Source organism: Phyllobates terribilis, unplaced genomic scaffold, assembly GCF_046119375.1.
Source record: "Phyllobates terribilis strain yellow unplaced genomic scaffold, ASM4611937v1 Scaffold_5__5_contigs__length_657084704, whole genome shotgun sequence".
In the NCBI taxonomy this organism is placed as follows: domain Eukaryota; kingdom Metazoa; phylum Chordata; class Amphibia; order Anura; family Dendrobatidae; genus Phyllobates; species Phyllobates terribilis.
The window spans coordinates 302,816,981-302,835,784 of NW_027362765.1; positions in this window are offsets into that span (position 1 = coordinate 302,816,981).

Below are 18,804 nucleotides of genomic sequence, written 5' to 3' on the forward strand. Positions count from 1 at the left end.
CCGAAGCAATTTTAACTTCAGCAGAATTCCGAGAACAATGGAAGAGTTCCGAAGCATTTTTAAACATCAGCAGAATTCCGAGAACAATGGAAGAGTACCAAAGCATTTTTAAACTTCAGCGGATTTCCGAGAAAAATGGAAGGGTTCCGAAGCATTTTTAAACTTCCATGGAATTCCGAGAACAATGAAAGAGTTCCGAAGCATTTTTAAATGTCAGCGGAATTCCGAGAATAATGGAACAGTTCTGAAGAATTTAAAAACTTCAGTGGAATTTCGAGAACAATGGAAGAGTTCCAAAGCAATTTTAAACTTCAACGGAATTCCGAGAACAATGGAAGAGTTCCGAAGCATTTTTAAACCTCAGCGGAATTCGGAGAACAATTGAAGTGTTCCGAAGCATCTTTAAACGTCAGTGGAATTTCGAGAACAACGGAAGAGTTCCGAAGCAATTTTAAACTTCAGCAGAATTCCGAGAACAATGAAAGAGTTCCGAAGCATTTTTAAATGTCAGCGGAATTCCGAGAATAATGGAACAGTTCTGAAGAATTTCAAAACTTCAGTGGAATTTTGAGAACAATGGAAGAGTTCCAAAGCAATTTTAAACTTCAACGGAATTCCGAGAACAATGGAAGAGTTCCAAATCAATTTTAAACTTCAACGGAATTCCGAGAACAATGGAAGAGTTCCGAAGGATTTTTAAACCTCAGTGGAATTCGGAGAACAATTGAAGTGTTCCGAAGCATTTTTAAACGTCAGTGGAATTCCGAGAACAACGGAAGAGTTCCGAAGCAATTTTAAACTTCAGCGGAATTCCGAGAACAATGGAAGAGTTCCGAAGCATTTTTAAACTTCAAAGGAATTTCGAGAACAACGGAAGAGTTCCGAAGCAATTTTAAACTTCAGCGGAATTCCGAGAACAATGGAAGAGTTCCGAAGCATTTTTAAAATTCAAAGGAATTTCGAGAACAATGGAAGAGTTCAGAAGCATTTTTAAACGTCAGCAGAATTCCGAGAAAAATGGAAGAGTACCGAAGCATTTTTAAACTTCAGTGGATTTCCGAGAAAAATGGAAGGGTTCCAAAGCATTTCTGAATGTCAGCGGAATTCCGAGAAGAATGGAACATTTCTGAAGAATTTTAAAACTTCAGTGGAATTTCGAGAACAATGGAAGGGATCCGAAGCATTTTTAAAATTCAGCGGAATTCCGAGAACAATGGAAGCGTTCCGAAGCATTTTTAAACGTCAGCAGAATTCCGAGAAGAATGGAAGAGTTCCGAAGCATTTTTAAACCTCAGCGGAATTCCGAGAACAATTGAAGTGTTCCGAAGCATTTTTAAACGTCAGCGGAATTCCGAGAACAATGGAAGAGTTCCGAAGCAATTTTAAACTTCAGCGGAATTCCGAGAACAATGGAAGAGTTCCGAAGCATTTTTAAACGTCAGCATAATTCCGAGAAAAATGGAAGAGTACCGAAGCATTTTTAAACTTAAGCGGATTTCTGAGAAAAATGGAAGGGTTCCGAAGCATTTTTAAACTTTCATGGAATTCCGAGAACAATGAAAGAGTTCCGAAGCATTTTTAAATGTCAGCGGAATTCCGAGAATAATGGAACAGTTCTGAAGAATTTCAAAACTTCAGTGGAATTTCGAGAACAATGGAAGAGTTCCGAAGCAATTTTAAACTTCAGCAGAATTCCGAGAACAATGGAAGAGTTCCGAAGCATTTTTAAATGTCAGCAAAATTCCGAGTACAATGGAAGAGGTCCGAAGCATTTTTAAACGTCAGCGGAATTCCGAGGATAATGGAAGAGTTCTGAAGGATTTTAAAACTTCAGCGGAATTCCGAGAACAATGGAAGAGTTACGAAGCAATTTTAAACTTCAGCGGAATTCCGAGAACAATGGAAGAGTTCCGAAGCATTTTTAAACTTCAAAGGAATTTCGAGAACAATGGAAGAGTTCCGAAGCATTTTTAAACATCAGCAAAATTCTGAGAACAATGGAAGAGGTCCGATGCATTTTTAAACTTCAGCGGAATTCGGAGAACAATGGAAGAGTTCCGAAGCATTTTTACACATCAGCAGAATTCCGAGAACAATGGAAGAGTTCAGAAGCATTTTTAAACGTCTGCAGAATTCCGAGAAAAATGGAAGAGTACCGAAGCAATTTTAAACTTCAGCGGAATTCCGAGAACAATGGAAGAGTTCCGAAGCATTTTTAAACATCAGCAGAATTCCGAGAACAATGGAAGAGTACCAAAGCATTTTTAAACTTCAGCGGATTTCCGAGAAAAATGGAAGGGTTCCGAAGCATTTTTAAACTTCCATGGAATTCCGAGAACAATGAAAGAGTTCCGAAGCATTTTTAAATGTCAGCGGAATTCCGAGAATAATGGAACAGTTCTGAAGAATTTCAAAACTTCAGTGGAATTTCGAGAACAATGGAAGAGTTCCAAAGCAATTTTAAACTTCAACGGAATTCCGAGAACAATGGAAGAGTTCCAAAGCAATTTTAAACTTCAACGGAATTCCGAGAACATTGGAAGAGTTCCGAAGCATTTTTAAACCTCAGTGGAATTCGGAGAACAATTGAAGTGTTCCGAAGCATTTTTAAACGTCAGTGGAATTCCGAGAACATCGGAAGAGTTCCGAAGCAATTTTAAACTTCAGCGGAATTCCGAGAACAATGGAAGAGTTCCGAAGCATTTTTAAACTTCAAAGGAATTTCGAGAACAATGGAAGAGTTCAGAAGCATTTTTAAACTTCAGCAGATTTCCGAGAAAAATGGAAGGGTTCCGAAGCATTTTTAAACTTTTATGGAATTCCGAGAACAATGAAAGAGTTCCGAAGCATTTTTAAATGTCAGCGGAATTCCGAGAATAATGGAACAGTTCTGAAGAATTTCAAAACTTCAGTGGAATTTCGAGAACAATGGAAGAGTTCCGAAGCAATTTTAAACTTCAGCGGAATTCCGAGAACAATGGAAGAGTTCCGAAGCATTTTTAAATGTCAGCAAAATTCCGAGTACAATGGAAGAGGTCCGAAGCATTTTTAAACGTCAGCGGAATTCCGAGAATAATGGAAGAGTTCTGAAGCATTTTTAAACTTCAGCGGAATTCCAAGAACAATGGAAGAGTTCCGAAGCATTTTTAAACGTCAGAGGAATTCCGAGAACAATGGAAGAGTTCCGAAGCATTTCTGAATGTGAGCGGAATTCAAGAACAATGGTAGTGTTCCGAAGCATTCTTACACGTCAGCGGAATTCCGAGAAAAATGGAAGTGTTCCGAAGCATTTTTAAACTTCAGCGGAATTTCGAAAACAATGGAAGAGTTCCGAAGCATTTTTAAACTTCAGCGGAATTACAAAATCAATGGAAGAGTTCCGATGCATTTTTAAACATCACCGGAATTTCTAGAACAATGGAAGAGTTCCGAAGCATTTTTAAACATCAGCAGAATTCCGAGAACAATGGAAGAGTACCGAAGCATTTTTAAACTTCAGCGGATTTCCGAGAAAAATGGAAGTGTTCCGAAGCATTTTTAAACTTCCATGGAATTCCGAGAACAATGAAAGAGTTCCGAAGCATTTTTAAACGTCAGCAGAATTCCGAGAAAAATGGAAGAGTACCGAAGCATTTTTAAACTTCAGCGGATTTCTGAGAAAAATGGAAGGGTTCCGAAGCATTTTTAAACTTTCATGGAATTCCGAGAACAATGAAAGAGTTCCGAAGCATTTTTAAATGTCAGCGGAATTCCGAGAATAATGGAACAGTTCTGAAGAATTTCAAAACTTCAGTGGAATTTCGAGAACAATGGAAGAGTTCCGAAGCAATTTTAAACTTCAGCAGAATTCCGAGAACAATGGAAGAGTTCCGAAGCATTTTTAAATGTCAGCAAAATTCCGAGTACAATGGAAGAGGTCCGAAGCATTTTTAAACGTCAGCGGAATTCCGAGAATAATGGAAGAGTTCTGAAGGATTTTAAAACTTCAGCGGAATTCCGAGAACAATGGAAGAGTTACGAAGCAATTTTAAACTTCAGCGGAATTCCGAGAACAATGGAAGAGTTCCGAAGCATTTTTAAACTTCAAAGGAATTTCGAGAACAATGGAAGAGTTCCGAAGCATTTTTAAACATCAGCAAAATTCTGAGAACAATGGAAGAGGTCCGATGCATTTTTAAACTTCAGCGGAATTCGGAGAACAATGGAAGAGTTCCGAAGCATTTTTACACATCAGCAGAATTCCGAGAACAATGGAAGAGTTCAGAAGCATTTTTAAACATCAGCAGAATTCCGAGAACAATGGAAGAGTTCCGAAGCATTTTTAAACTTCAGCGGATTTCCGAGAAAAATGGAAGGGTTCCGAAGCATTTTTAAACTTCCATGGAATTCCGAGAACAATGAAAGAGTTCCGAAGCATTTTTAAATGTCAGCGGAATTCCGAGAATAATGGAACAGTTCTGAAGAATTTCAAAACTTCAGTGGAATTTCGAGAACAATGGAAGAGTTCCAAAGCAATTTTAAACTTCAACGGAATTCCGAGAACAATGGAAGAGTTCCAAAGCAATTTTAAACTTCAACGGAATTCCGAGAACATTGGAAGAGTTCCGAAGCATTTTTAAACCTCAGTGGAATTCGGAGAACAATTGAAGTGTTCCGAAGCATTTTTAAACGTCAGTGGAATTCCGAGAACAACGGAAGAGTTCCGAAGCAATTTTAAACTTCAGCGGAATTCCGAGAACAATGGAAGAGTTCCGAAGCATTTTTAAACTTCAAAGGAATTTCGAGAACAATGGAAGAGTTCAGAAGCATTTTTAAACGTCAGCAGAATTCCGAGAAAAATGGCAGAGTACCGAAGTATTTTTAAACTTCAGCGGATTTCCGAGAAAAATGGAAGTGTTCCGAAGCATTTTTAAACTTTTATGGAATTCCGAGAACAATGAAAGAGTTCCGAAGCATTTTTAAACTTCAAAGGAATTTCGAGAACAACGGAAGAGTTCCGAAGCAATTTTAAACTTCAGCGGAATTCCGAGAACAATGGAAGAGTTCCGAAGCATTTTTAAACGTCAGCAGAATTCCGAGAAAAATGGAAGAGTACCGAAGCATTTTTAAACTTCAGCGGATTTCTGAGAAAAATGGAAGGGTTCCGAAGCATTTTTAAACTTTCATGGAATTCCGAGAACAATGAAAGAGTTCCGAAGCATTTTTAAATGTCAGCGGAATTCCGAGAATAATGGAACAGTTCTGAAGAATTTCAAAACTTCAGTGGAATTTCGAGAACAATGGAAGAGTTCCGAAGCAATTTTAAACTTCAGCAGAATTCCGAGAACAATGGAAGAGTTCCGAAGCATTTTTAAATGTCAGCAAAATTCCGAGTACAATGGAAGAGGTCCGAAGCATTTTTAAACGTCAGCGGAATTCCGAGGATAATGGAAGAGTTCTGAAGGATTTTAAAACTTCAGCGGAATTCCGAGAACAATGGAAGAGTTACGAAGCAATTTTAAACTTCAGCGGAATTCCGAGAACAATGGAAGAGTTCCGAAGCATTTTTAAACTTCAAAGAAATTTCGAGAACAATGGAAGAGTTCCGAAGCATTTTTAAACATCAGCAAAATTCTGAGAACAATGGAAGAGGTCCGATGCATTTTTAAACTTCAGCGGAATTCGGAGAACAATGGAAGAGTTCCGAAGCATTTTTACACATCAGCAGAATTCCGAGAACAATGGAAGAGTTCAGAAGCATTTTTAAACGTCTGCAGAATTCCGAGAAAAATGGAAGAGTACCGAAGCAATTTTAAACTTCAGCGGAATTCCGAGAACAATGGAAGAGTTCCGAAGCATTTTTAAACATCAGCAGAATTCCGAGAACAATGGAAGAGTACCAAAGCATTTTTAAACTTCAGCGGATTTCCGAGAAAAATGGAAGGGTTCCGAAGCATTTTTAAACTTCCATGGAATTCCGAGAACAATGAAAGAGTTCCGAAGCATTTTTAAATGTCAGCGGAATTCCGAGAATAATGGAACAGTTCTGAAGAATTTCAAGACTTCAGTGGAATTTCGAGAACAATGGAAGAGTTCCAAAGCAATTTTAAACTTCAACGGAATTCCGAGAACAATGGAAGAGTTCCAAAGCAATTTTAAACTTCAACGGAATTCCGAGAACATTGGAAGAGTTCCGAAGCATTTTTAAACCTCAGTGGAATTCGGAGAACAATTGAAGTGTTCCGAAGCATTTTTAAATGTCAGTGGAATTCCGAGAACAACGGAAGAGTTCCGAAACAATTTTAAACTTCAGCGGAATTCCGAGAACAATGGAAGAGTTCCGAAGCATTTTTAAACTTCAAAGGAATTTCGAGAACAATGGAAGAGTTCAGAAGCATTTTTAAACGTCAGCAGAATTCCGAGAAAAATGGCAGAGTACCGAAGCATTTTTAAACTTCAGCAGATTTTCGAGAAAAATGGAAGGGTTCCGAAGCATTTTTAAACTTTTATGGAATTCCGAGAACAATGAAAGAGTTCCGAAGCATTTTTAAATGTCAGCGGAATTCCGAGAATAATGGAACAGTTCTGAAGAATTTCAAAACTTCAGTGGAATTTCGAGAACAATGGAAGAGTTCCGAAGCAATTTTAAACTTCAGCGGAATTCCGAGAACAATGGAAGAGTTCCGAAGCATTTTTAAATGTCAGCAAAATTCCGAGTACAATGGAAGAGGTCCGAAGCATTTTTAAACGTCAGCGGAATTCCGAGAATAATGGAAGAGTTCTGAAGCATTTTTAAACTTCAGCGGAATTCCAAGAACAATGGAAGAGTTCCGAAGCATTTTTAAACGTCAGAGGAATTCCGAGAACAATGGAAGAGTTCCGAAGCATTTCTGAATGTGAGCGGAATTCAAGAACAATGGTAGTGTTCCGAAGCATTCTTACACGTCAGCGGAATTCCGAGAAAAATGGAAGTGTTCCGAAGCATTTTTAAACTTCAGCGGAATTTCGAAAACAATGGAAGAGTTCCGAAGCATTTTTAAACTTCAGCGGAATTACAAAATCAATGGAAGAGTTCCGATGCATTTTTAAACATCACCGGAATTTCTAGAACAATGGAAGAGTTCCGAAGCATTTTTAAACATCAGCAGAATTCCGAGAACAATGGAAGAGTACCGAAGCATTTTTAAACTTCAGCGGATTTCCGAGAAAAATGGAAGTGTTCCGAAGCATTTTTAAACTTCCATGGAATTCCGAGAACAATGAAAGAGTTCCGAAGCATTTTTAAACGTCAGCAGAATTCCGAGAAAAATGGAAGAGTACCGAAGCATTTTTAAACTTCAGCGGATTTCTGAGAAAAATGGAAGGGTTCCGAAGCATTTTTAAACTTTCATGGAATTCCGAGAACAATGAAAGAGTTCCGAAGCATTTTTAAATGTCAGCGGAATTCCGAGAATAATGGAACAGTTCTGAAGAATTTCAAAACTTCAGTGGAATTTCGAGAACAATGGAAGAGTTCCGAAGCAATTTTAAACTTCAGCAGAATTCCGAGAACAATGGAAGAGTTCCGAAGCATTTTTAAATGTCAGCAAAATTCCGAGTACAATGGAAGAGGTCCGAAGCATTTTTAAACGTCAGCGGAATTCCGAGAATAATGGAAGAGTTCTGAAGGATTTTAAAACTTCAGCGGAATTCCGAGAACAATGGAAGAGTTACGAAGCAATTTTAAACTTCAGCGGAATTCCGAGAACAATGGAAGAGTTCCGAAGCATTTTTAAACTTCAAAGGAATTTCGAGAACAATGGAAGAGTTCCGAAGCATTTTTAAACATCAGCAAAATTCTGAGAACAATGGAAGAGGTCCGATGCATTTTTAAACTTCAGCGGAATTCGGAGAACAATGGAAGAGTTCCGAAGCATTTTTACACATCAGCAGAATTCCGAGAACAATGGAAGAGTTCAGAAGCATTTTTAAACATCAGCAGAATTCCGAGAACAATGGAAGAGTTCCGAAGCATTTTTAAACTTCAGCGGATTTCCGAGAAAAATGGAAGGGTTCCGAAGCATTTTTAAACTTCCATGGAATTCCGAGAACAATGAAAGAGTTCCGAAGCATTTTTAAATGTCAGCGGAATTCCGAGAATAATGGAACAGTTCTGAAGAATTTCAAAACTTCAGTGGAATTTTGAGAACAATGGAAGAGTTCCAAAGCAATTTTAAACTTCAACGGAATTCCGAGAACAATGGAAGAGTTCCAAAGCAATTTTAAACTTCAACGGAATTCCGAGAACATTGGAAGAGTTCCGAAGCATTTTTAAACCTCAGTGGAATTCGGAGAACAATTGAAGTGTTCCGAAGCATTTTTAAACGTCAGTGGAATTCCGAGAACAACGGAAGAGTTCCGAAGCAATTTTAAACTTCAGCGGAATTCCGAGAACAATGGAAGAGTTCCGAAGCATTTTTAAGCTTCAAAGGAATTTCGAGAACAATGGAAGAGTTCAGAAGCATTTTTAAACGTCAGCAGAATTCCGAGAAAAATGGCAGAGTACCGAAGCATTTTTAAACTTCAGCGGATTTCCGAGAAAAATGGAAGTGTTCCGAAGCATTTTTAAACTTTTATGGAATTCCGAGAACAATGAAAGAGTTCCGAAGCATTTTTAAACTTCAAAGGAATTTCGAGAACAACGGAAGAGTTCCGAAGCAATTTTAAACTTCAGCGGAATTCCGAGAACAATGGAAGAGTTCCGAAGCATTTTTAAACGTCAGCAGAATTCCGAGAAAAATGGAAGAGTACCGAAGCATTTTTAAACTTCAGCGGATTTCTGAGAAAAATGGAAGGGTTCCGAAGCATTTTTAAACTTTCATGGAATTCCGAGAACAATGAAAGAGTTCCGAAGCATTTTTAAATGTCAGCGGAATTCCGAGAATAATGGAACAGTTCTGAAGAATTTCAAAACTTCAGTGGAATTTCGAGAACAATGGAAGAGTTCCGAAGCAATTTTAAACTTCAGCAGAATTCCGAGAACAATGGAAGAGTTCCGAAGCATTTTTAAACATCAGCAAAATTCTGAGAACAATGGAAGAGGTCCGATGCATTTTTAAACTTCAGCGGAATTCGGAGAACAATGGAAGAGTTCCGAAGCATTTTTACACATCAGCAGAATTCCGAGAACAATGGAAGAGTTCAGAAGCATTTTTAAACGTCTGCAGAATTCCGAGAAAAATGGAAGAGTACCGAAGCAATTTTAAACTTCAGCGGAATTCCGAGAACAATGGAAGAGTTCCGAAGCATTTTTAAACATCAGCAGAATTCCGAGAACAATGGAAGAGTACCAAAGCATTTTTAAACTTCAGCGGATTTCCGAGAAAAATGGAAGGGTTCCGAAGCATTTTTAAACTTCCATGGAATTCCGAGAACAATGAAAGAGTTCCGAAGCATTTTTAAATGTCAGCGGAATTCCGAGAATAATGGAACAGTTCTGAAGAATTTCAAAACTTCAGTGGAATTTCGAGAACAATGGAAGAGTTCCAAAGCAATTTTAAACTTCAACGGAATTCCGAGAACAATGGAAGAGTTCCAAAGCAATTTTAAACTTCAACGGAATTCCGAGAACATTGGAAGAGTTCCGAAGCATTTTTAAACCTCAGTGGAATTCGGAGAACAATTGAAGTGTTCCGAAGCATTTTTAAACGTCAGTGGAATTCCGAGAACAACGGAAGAGTTCCGAAGCAATTTTAAACTTCAGCGGAATTCCGAGAACAATGGAAGAGTTCCGAAGCATTTTTAAACTTCAAAGGAATTTCGAGAACAATGGAAGAGTTCAGAAGCATTTTTAAACGTCAGCAGAATTCCGAGAAAAATGGCAGAGTACCGAAGCATTTTTAAACTTCAGCGGATTTCCGAGAAAAATGGAAGGGTTCCGAAGCATTTTTAAACTTTTATGGAATTCCGAGAACAATGAAAGAGTTCCGAAGCATTTTTAAATGTCAGCGGAATTCCGAGAATAATGGAACAGTTCTGAAGAATTTCAAAACTTCAGTGGAATTTCGAGAACAATGGAAGAGTTCCGAAGCAATTTTAAACTTCAGCGGAATTCCGAGAACAATGGAAGAGTTCCGAAGCATTTTTAAATGTCAGCAAAATTCCGAGTACAATGGAAGAGTTCCGAAGCATTTTTAAACGTCAGAGGAATTCCGAGAACAATGGAAGAGTTCCGAAGCATTTCTGAATGTGAGCGGAATTAAAGAACAATGGTAGTGTTCCGAAGCATTCTTACACGTCAGCGGAATTCCGAGAAAAATGGAAGTGTTCCGAAGCATTTTTAAACTTCAGCGGAATTTCGAAAACAATGGAAGAGTTCCGAAGCATTTTTAAACTTCAGCGGAATTACAAAATCAATGGAAGAGTTCCGATGCATTTTTAAACATCACCGGAATTTCTAGAACAATGGAAGAGTTCCGAAGCATTTTTAAACATCAGCAGAATTCCGAGAACAATGGAAGAGTTCCGAAGCAATTTTAAACTTCAGCGGAATTCCGAGAACAATGGAAGAGTTCCGAAGCATTTTTAAATGTCAGCAAAATTCCGAGTACAATGGAAGAGGTCCGAAGCATTTTTAAACGTCAGCGGAATTCCGAGAATAATGGAAGAGTTCTGAAGCATTTTTAAACTTCAGCGGAATTCCAAGATCAATGGAAGAGTTCCGAAGCATTTTTAAACGTCAGAGGAATTCCGAGAACAATGGAAGAGTTCCGAAGCATTTCTGAATGTGAGCGGAATTCAAGAACAATGGTAGTGTTCCGAAGCATTCTTACACGTCAGCGGAATTCCGAGAAAAATGGAAGTGTTCCGAAGCATTTTTAAACTTCAGCGGAATTTCGAAAACAATGGAAGAGTTCCGAAGCATTTTTAAACTTCAGCGGAATTACAAAATCAATGGAAGAGTTCCGATGCATTTTTAAACATCACCGGAATTTCTAGAACAATGGAAGAGTTCCGAAGCATTTTTAAACATCAGCAGAATTCTGAGAACAATGGAAGAGTACCGAAGCATTTTTAAACTTCAGCGGATTTCCGAGAAAAATGGAAGTGTTCCGAAGCATTTTTAAACTTCCATGGAATTCCGAGAACAATGAAAGAGTTCCGAAGCATTTTTAAATGTCAGCGGAATTCCGAGAATAATGGAACATTTCTGAAGAATTTTAAAACTTCAGTGGAATTTCGAGAACAATGTAAGGGTTCCGAAGCATTTTTAAACTTCAGCGGAATTCCGAGAACAATGGAAGAGTTCCGAAGCATTTTTAAACTTCAAAGGAATTTCGAGAACAATGGAAGAGTTCCGAAGCATTTTTAAACATCAGAAAAATTCCGAGAACAATGGAAGAGTTCCGTTGCATTTTTAAACTTCAGCGGAACACATAGAACAATGGAAGAGTTCCGAAGCATTTTTAAACTTCAGCGGAATTCCGAGAACAATGGAAGAGTTCTGAAGCATTTTTACACATCAGCGGAATTCGAGAACAATGGTAGTGTTCCGAAGCATTTTTACACGTCAGCGGAATTCCGACAACAATGGAAGAGTTCCGAAGCATTTTTAAACTTCAGCGGAATTCCGAGAACAATGGAAGCGTTCCGAAGCATTTTTAAATGTCAGCAGAATTCCGAGAACAATGGAAGAGTTCCGAAGCATTTTTAAACCACAGTGGAATTCCGAGAACAATTGAAGTGTTCCGAAGCATTTTTAAACTTCCATGGAATTCCGAGAACAATGAAAGAGTTCCGAAGCATTTTTAAATGTCAGCGGAATTCCGAAAATAATGGAACAGTTCTGAAGAATTTCAAAACTTCAGTGGAATTTCGAGAACAATGGAAGAGTTCCGAAGCAATTTTAAACTTCAGCGGAATACAAAGAACAATGGAAGACTTCCGAAGCATTTTTAAATGTCATCAAAATTCCGAGTACAATGGAAGAGGTCCGAAGCATTTTTAAACGTCAGCAGAATTCCGCGAACAATGGAAGAGTTCAGAAGCATTTTTAAACGTCTGCAGAATTCCGAGAAAAATGGAAGAGTACCGAAGCAATTTTAAACTTCAGCGGATTTCCGAGAAAAATGGAAGTGTTCCGATGCATTTTTAAACTTCCATGGAATTCCGAGAACAATGAAAGAATTCCGAAGCATTTTTAAATGTCAGCGGAATTCCGAGAATAATGGAACAGTTCTGAAGAATTTTAAAACTTCAGTGGAGTTTCGAGAACAATGGAAGAGTTCCGAAGCATTTTTAAACCTCAGTGGAATTCGGAGAACAATTGAAGTGTTCCGAAGCATTTTTAAACGTCAGTGGAATTCCGAGAACAACGGAAGAGTTCCGAAGCAATTTTAAACTTCAGTGGAATTCCGAGAACAATGGAAGAGTTCCGAAGCATTTTTAAACTTCAAAGGAATTTCGAGAACAACGGAAGAGTTCCGAAGCAATTTTAAACTTCAGCGGAATTCCGAGAACAATGGAAGAGTTCCGAAGCATTTTTAAAATTCAACGGAATTTCGAGAACAATGGAAGAGTTCAGAAGCATTTTTAAACGTCAGCAGAATTCCGAGAAAAATGGAAGAGTACCGAAGCATTTTTAAACTTCAGTGGATTTCCGAGAAAAATGGAAGGGTTCCAAAGCATTTCTGAATGTCAGCGGAATTCCGAGAAGAATGGAACATTTCTGAAGAATTTTAAAACTTCAGTGGAATTTCGAGAACAATGGAAGGGATCCGAAGCATTTTTAAACTTCAGCGGAATTCCGAGAACAATGGAAGCGTTCCGAAGCATTTTTAAACGTCAGCAGAATTCCGAGAAGAATGGAAGAGTTCCGAAGCATTTTTAAACCTCAGCGGAATTCCGAGAACAATTGAAGTGTTCCGAAGCATTTTTAAACGTCAGCGGAATTCCGAGAACAATGGAAGAGTTCCGAAGCAATTTTAAACTTCAGCGGAATTCCGAGAACAATGGAAGAGTTCCGAAGCATTTTTAAACGTCAGCAGAATTCCGAGAAAAATGGAAGAGTACCGAAGCATTTTTAAACTTCAGCGGATTTCTGAGAAAAATGGAAGGGTTCCGAAGCATTTTTAAACTTTCATGGAATTCCGAGAACAATGAAAGAGTTCCGAAGCATTTTTAAATGTCAGCGGAATTCCGAGAATAATGGAACAGTTCTGAAGAATTTCAAAACTTCAGTGGAATTTCGAGAACAATGGAAGAGTTCCGAAGCAATTTTAAACTTCAGCAGAATTCCGAGAACAATGGAAGAGTTCCGAAGCATTTTTAAATGTCAGCAAAATTCCGAGTACAATGGAAGAGGTCCGAAGCATTTTTAAACGTCAGCGGAATTCCGAGAATAATGGAAGAGTTCTGAAGGATTTTAAAACTTCAGCGGAATTCCGAGAACAATGGAAGAGTTACGAAGCAATTTTAAACTTCAGCGGAATTCCGAGAACAATGGAAGAGTTCCGAAGCATTTTTAAACTTCAAAGGAATTTCGAGAACAATGGAAGAGTTCCGAAGCATTTTTAAACATCAGCAAAATTCTGAGAACAATGGAAGAGGTCCGATGCATTTTTAAACTTCAGCGGAATTCGGAGAACAATGGAAGAGTTCCGAAGCATTTTTACACATCAGCAGAATTCCGAGAACAATGGAAGAGTTCAGAAGCATTTTTAAACATCAGCAGAATTCCGAGAACAATGGAAGAGTTCCGAAGCATTTTTAAACTTCAGCGGATTTCCGAGAAAAATGGAAGGGTTCCGAAGCATTTTTAAACTTCCATGGAATTCCGAGAACAATGAAAGAGTTCCGAAGCATTTTTAAATGTCAGCGGAATTCCGAGAATAATGGAACAGTTCTGAAGAATTTCAAAACTTCAGTGGAATTTCGAGAACAATGGAAGAGTTCCAAAGCAATTTTAAACTTCAACGGAATTCCGAGAACAATGGAAGAGTTCCAAAGCAATTTTAAACTTCAACGGAATTCCGAGAACATTGGAAGAGTTCCGAAGCATTTTTAAACCTCAGTGGAATTCGGAGAACAATTGAAGTGTTCCGAAGCATTTTTAAACGTCAGTGGAATTCCGAGAACAACGGAAGAGTTCCGAAGCAATTTTAAACTTCAGCGGAATTCCGAGAACAATGGAAGAGTTCCGAAGCATTTTTAAACTTCAAAGGAATTTCGAGAACAATGGAAGAGTTCAGAAGCATTTTTAAACGTCAGCAGAATTCCGAGAAAAATGGCAGAGTACCGAAGTATTTTTAAACTTCAGCGGATTTCCGAGAAAAATGGAAGTGTTCCGAAGCATTTTTAAACTTTTATGGAATTCCGAGAACAATGAAAGAGTTCCGAAGCATTTTTAAACTTCAAAGGAATTTCGAGAACAACGGAAGAGTTCCGAAGCAATTTTAAACTTCAGCGGAATTCCGAGAACAATGGAAGAGTTCCGAAGCATTTTTAAACGTCAGCAGAATTCCGAGAAAAATGGAAGAGTACCGAAGCATTTTTAAACTTCAGCGGATTTCTGAGAAAAATGGAAGGGTTCCGAAGCATTTTTAAACTTTCATGGAATTCCGAGAACAATGAAAGAGTTCCGAAGCATTTTTAAATGTCAGCGGAATTCCGAGAATAATGGAACAGTTCTGAAGAATTTCAAAACTTCAGTGGAATTTCGAGAACAATGGAAGAGTTCCGAAGCAATTTTAAACTTCAGCAGAATTCCGAGAACAATGGAAGAGTTCCGAAGCATTTTTAAATGTCAGCAAAATTCCGAGTACAATGGAAGAGGTCCGAAGCATTTTTAAACGTCAGCGGAATTCCGAGGATAATGGAAGAGTTCTGAAGGATTTTAAAACTTCAGCGGAATTCCGAGAACAATGGAAGAGTTACGAAGCAATTTTAAACTTCAGCGGAATTCCGAGAACAATGGAAGAGTTCCGAAGCATTTTTAAACTTCAAAGAAATTTCGAGAACAATGGAAGAGTTCCGAAGCATTTTTAAACATCAGCAAAATTCTGAGAACAATGGAAGAGGTCCGATGCATTTTTAAACTTCAGCGGAATTCGGAGAACAATGGAAGAGTTCCGAAGCATTTTTACACATCAGCAGAATTCCGAGAACAATGGAAGAGTTCAGAAGCATTTTTAAACGTCTGCAGAATTCCGAGAAAAATGGAAGAGTACCGAAGCAATTTTAAACTTCAGCGGAATTCCGAGAACAATGGAAGAGTTCCGAAGCATTTTTAAACATCAGCAGAATTCCGAGAACAATGGAAGAGTACCAAAGCATTTTTAAACTTCAGCGGATTTCCGAGAAAAATGGAAGGGTTCCGAAGCATTTTTAAACTTCCATGGAATTCCGAGAACAATGAAAGAGTTCCGAAGCATTTTTAAATGTCAGCGGAATTCCGAGAATAATGGAACAGTTCTGAAGAATTTCAAAACTTCAGTGGAATTTCGAGAACAATGGAAGAGTTCCAAAGCAATTTTAAACTTCAACGGAATTCCGAGAACAATGGAAGAGTTCCAAAGCAATTTTAAACTTCAACGGAATTCCGAGAACATTGGAAGAGTTCCGAAGCATTTTTAAACCTCAGTGGAATTCGGAGAACAATTGAAGTGTTCCGAAGCATTTTTAAATGTCAGTGGAATTCCGAGAACAACGGAAGAGTTCCGAAACAATTTTAAACTTCAGCGGAATTCCGAGAACAATGGAAGAGTTCCGAAGCATTTTTAAACTTCAAAGGAATTTCGAGAACAATGGAAGAGTTCAGAAGCATTTTTAAACGTCAGCAGAATTCCGAGAAAAATGGCAGAGTACCGAAGCATTTTTAAACTTCAGCAGATTTTCGAGAAAAATGGAAGGGTTCCGAAGCATTTTTAAACTTTTATGGAATTCCGAGAACAATGAAAGAGTTCCGAAGCATTTTTAAATGTCAGCGGAATTCCGAGAATAATGGAACAGTTCTGAAGAATTTCAAAACTTCAGTGGAATTTCGAGAACAATGGAAGAGTTCCGAAGCAATTTTAAACTTCAGCGGAATTCCGAGAACAATGGAAGAGTTCCGAAGCATTTTTAAATGTCAGCAAAATTCCGAGTACAATGGAAGAGGTCCGAAGCATTTTTAAACGTCAGCGGAATTCCGAGAATAATGGAAGAGTTCTGAAGCATTTTTAAACTTCAGCGGAATTCCAAGAACAATGGAAGAGTTCCGAAGCATTTTTAAACGTCAGAGGAATTCCGAGAACAATGGAAGAGTTCCGAAGCATTTCTGAATGTGAGCGGAATTCAAGAACAATGGTAGTGTTCCGAAGCATTCTTACACGTCAGCGGAATTCCGAGAAAAATGGAAGTGTTCCGAAGCATTTTTAAACTTCAGCGGAATTTCGAAAACAATGGAAGAGTTCCGAAGCATTTTTAAACTTCAGCGGAATTACAAAATCAATGGAAGAGTTCCGATGCATTTTTAAACATCACCGGAATTTCTAGAACAATGGAAGAGTTCCGAAGCATTTTTAAACATCAGCAGAATTCCGAGAACAATGGAAGAGTACCGAAGCATTTTTAAACTTCAGCGGATTTCCGAGAAAAATGGAAGTGTTCCGAAGCATTTTTAAACTTCCATGGAATTCCGAGAACAATGAAAGAGTTCCGAAGCATTTTTAAACGTCAGCAGAATTCCGAGAAAAATGGAAGAGTACCGAAGCATTTTTAAACTTCAGCGGATTTCTGAGAAAAATGGAAGGGTTCCGAAGCATTTTTAAACTTTCATGGAATTCCGAGAACAATGAAAGAGTTCCGAAGCATTTTTAAATGTCAGCGGAATTCCGAGAATAATGGAACAGTTCTGAAGAATTTCAAAACTTCAGTGGAATTTCGAGAACAATGGAAGAGTTCCGAAGCAATTTTAAACTTCAGCAGAATTCCGAGAACAATGGAAGAGTTCCGAAGCATTTTTAAATGTCAGCAAAATTCCGAGTACAATGGAAGAGGTCCGAAGCATTTTTAAACGTCAGCGGAATTCCGAGAATAATGGAAGAGTTCTGAAGGATTTTAAAACTTCAGCGGAATTCCGAGAACAATGGAAGAGTTACGAAGCAATTTTAAACTTCAGCGGAATTCCGAGAACAATGGAAGAGTTCCGAAGCATTTTTAAACTTCAAAGGAATTTCGAGAACAATGGAAGAGTTCCGAAGCATTTTTAAACATCAGCAAAATTCTGAGAACAATGGAAGAGGTCCGATGCATTTTTAAACTTCAGCGGAATTCGGAGAACAATGGAAGAGTTCCGAAGCATTTTTACACATCAGCAGAATTCCGAGAACAATGGAAGAGTTCAGAAGCATTTTTAAACATCAGCAGAATTCCGAGAACAATGGAAGAGTTCCGAAGCATTTTTAAACTTCAGCGGATTTCCGAGAAAAATGGAAGGGTTCCGAAGCATTTTTAAACTTCCATGGAATTCCGAGAACAATGAAAGAGTTCCGAAGCATTTTTAAATGTCAGCGGAATTCCGAGAATAATGGAACAGTTCTGAAGAATTTCAAAACTTCAGTGGAATTTTGAGAACAATGGAAGAGTTCCAAAGCAATTTTAAACTTCAACGGAATTCCGAGAACAATGGAAGAGTTCCAAAGCAATTTTAAACTTCAACGGAATTCCGAGAACATTGGAAGAGTTCCGAAGCATTTTTAAACCTCAGTGGAATTCGGAGAACAATTGAAGTGTTCCGAAGCATTTTTAAACGTCAGTGGAATTCCGAGAACAACGGAAGAGTTCCGAAGCAATTTTAAACTTCAGCGGAATTCCGAGAACAATGGAAGAGTTCCGAAGCATTTTTAAACTTCAAAGGAATTTCGAGAACAATGGAAGAGTTCAGAAGCATTTTTAAACGTCAGCAGAATTCCGAGAAAAATGGCAGAGTACCGAAGCATTTTTAAACTTCAGCGGATTTCCGAGAAAAATGGAAGTGTTCCGAAGCATTTTTAAACTTTTATGGAATTCCGAGAACAATGAAAGAGTTCCGAAGCATTTTTAAACTTCAAAGGAATTTCGAGAACAACGGAAGAGTTCCGAAGCAATTTTAAACTTCAGCGGAATTCCGAGAACAATGGAAGAGTTCCGAAGCATTTTTAAACGTCAGCAGAATTCCGAGAAAAATGGAAGAGTACCGAAGCATTTTTAAACTTCAGCGGATTTCTGAGAAAAATGGAAGGGTTCCGAAGCATTTTTAAACTTTCATGGAATTCCGAGAACAATGAAAGAGTTCCGAAGCATTTTTAAATGTCAGCGGAATTCCGAGAATAATGGAACAGTTCTGAAGAATTTCAAAACTTCAGTGGAATTTCGAGAACAATGGAAGAGTTCCGAAGCAATTTTAAACTTCAGCAGAATTCCGAGAACAATGGAAGAGTTCCGAAGCATTTTTAAACATCAGCAAAATTCTGAGAACAATGGAAGAGGTCCGATGCATTTTTAAACTTCAGCGGAATTCGGAGAACAATGGAAGAGTTCCGAAGCATTTTTACACATCAGCAGAATTCCGAGAACAATGGAAGAGTTCAGAAGCATTTTTAAACGTCTGCAGAATTCCGAGAAAAATGGAAGAGTACCGAAGCAATTTTAAACTTCAGCGGAATTCCGAGAACAATGGAAGAGTTCCGAAGCATTTTTAAACATCAGCAGAATTCCGAGAACAATGGAAGAGTACCAAAGCATTTTTAAACTTCAGCGGATTTCCGAGAAAAATGGAAGGGTTCCGAAGCATTTTTAAACTTCCATGGAATTCCGAGAACAATGAAA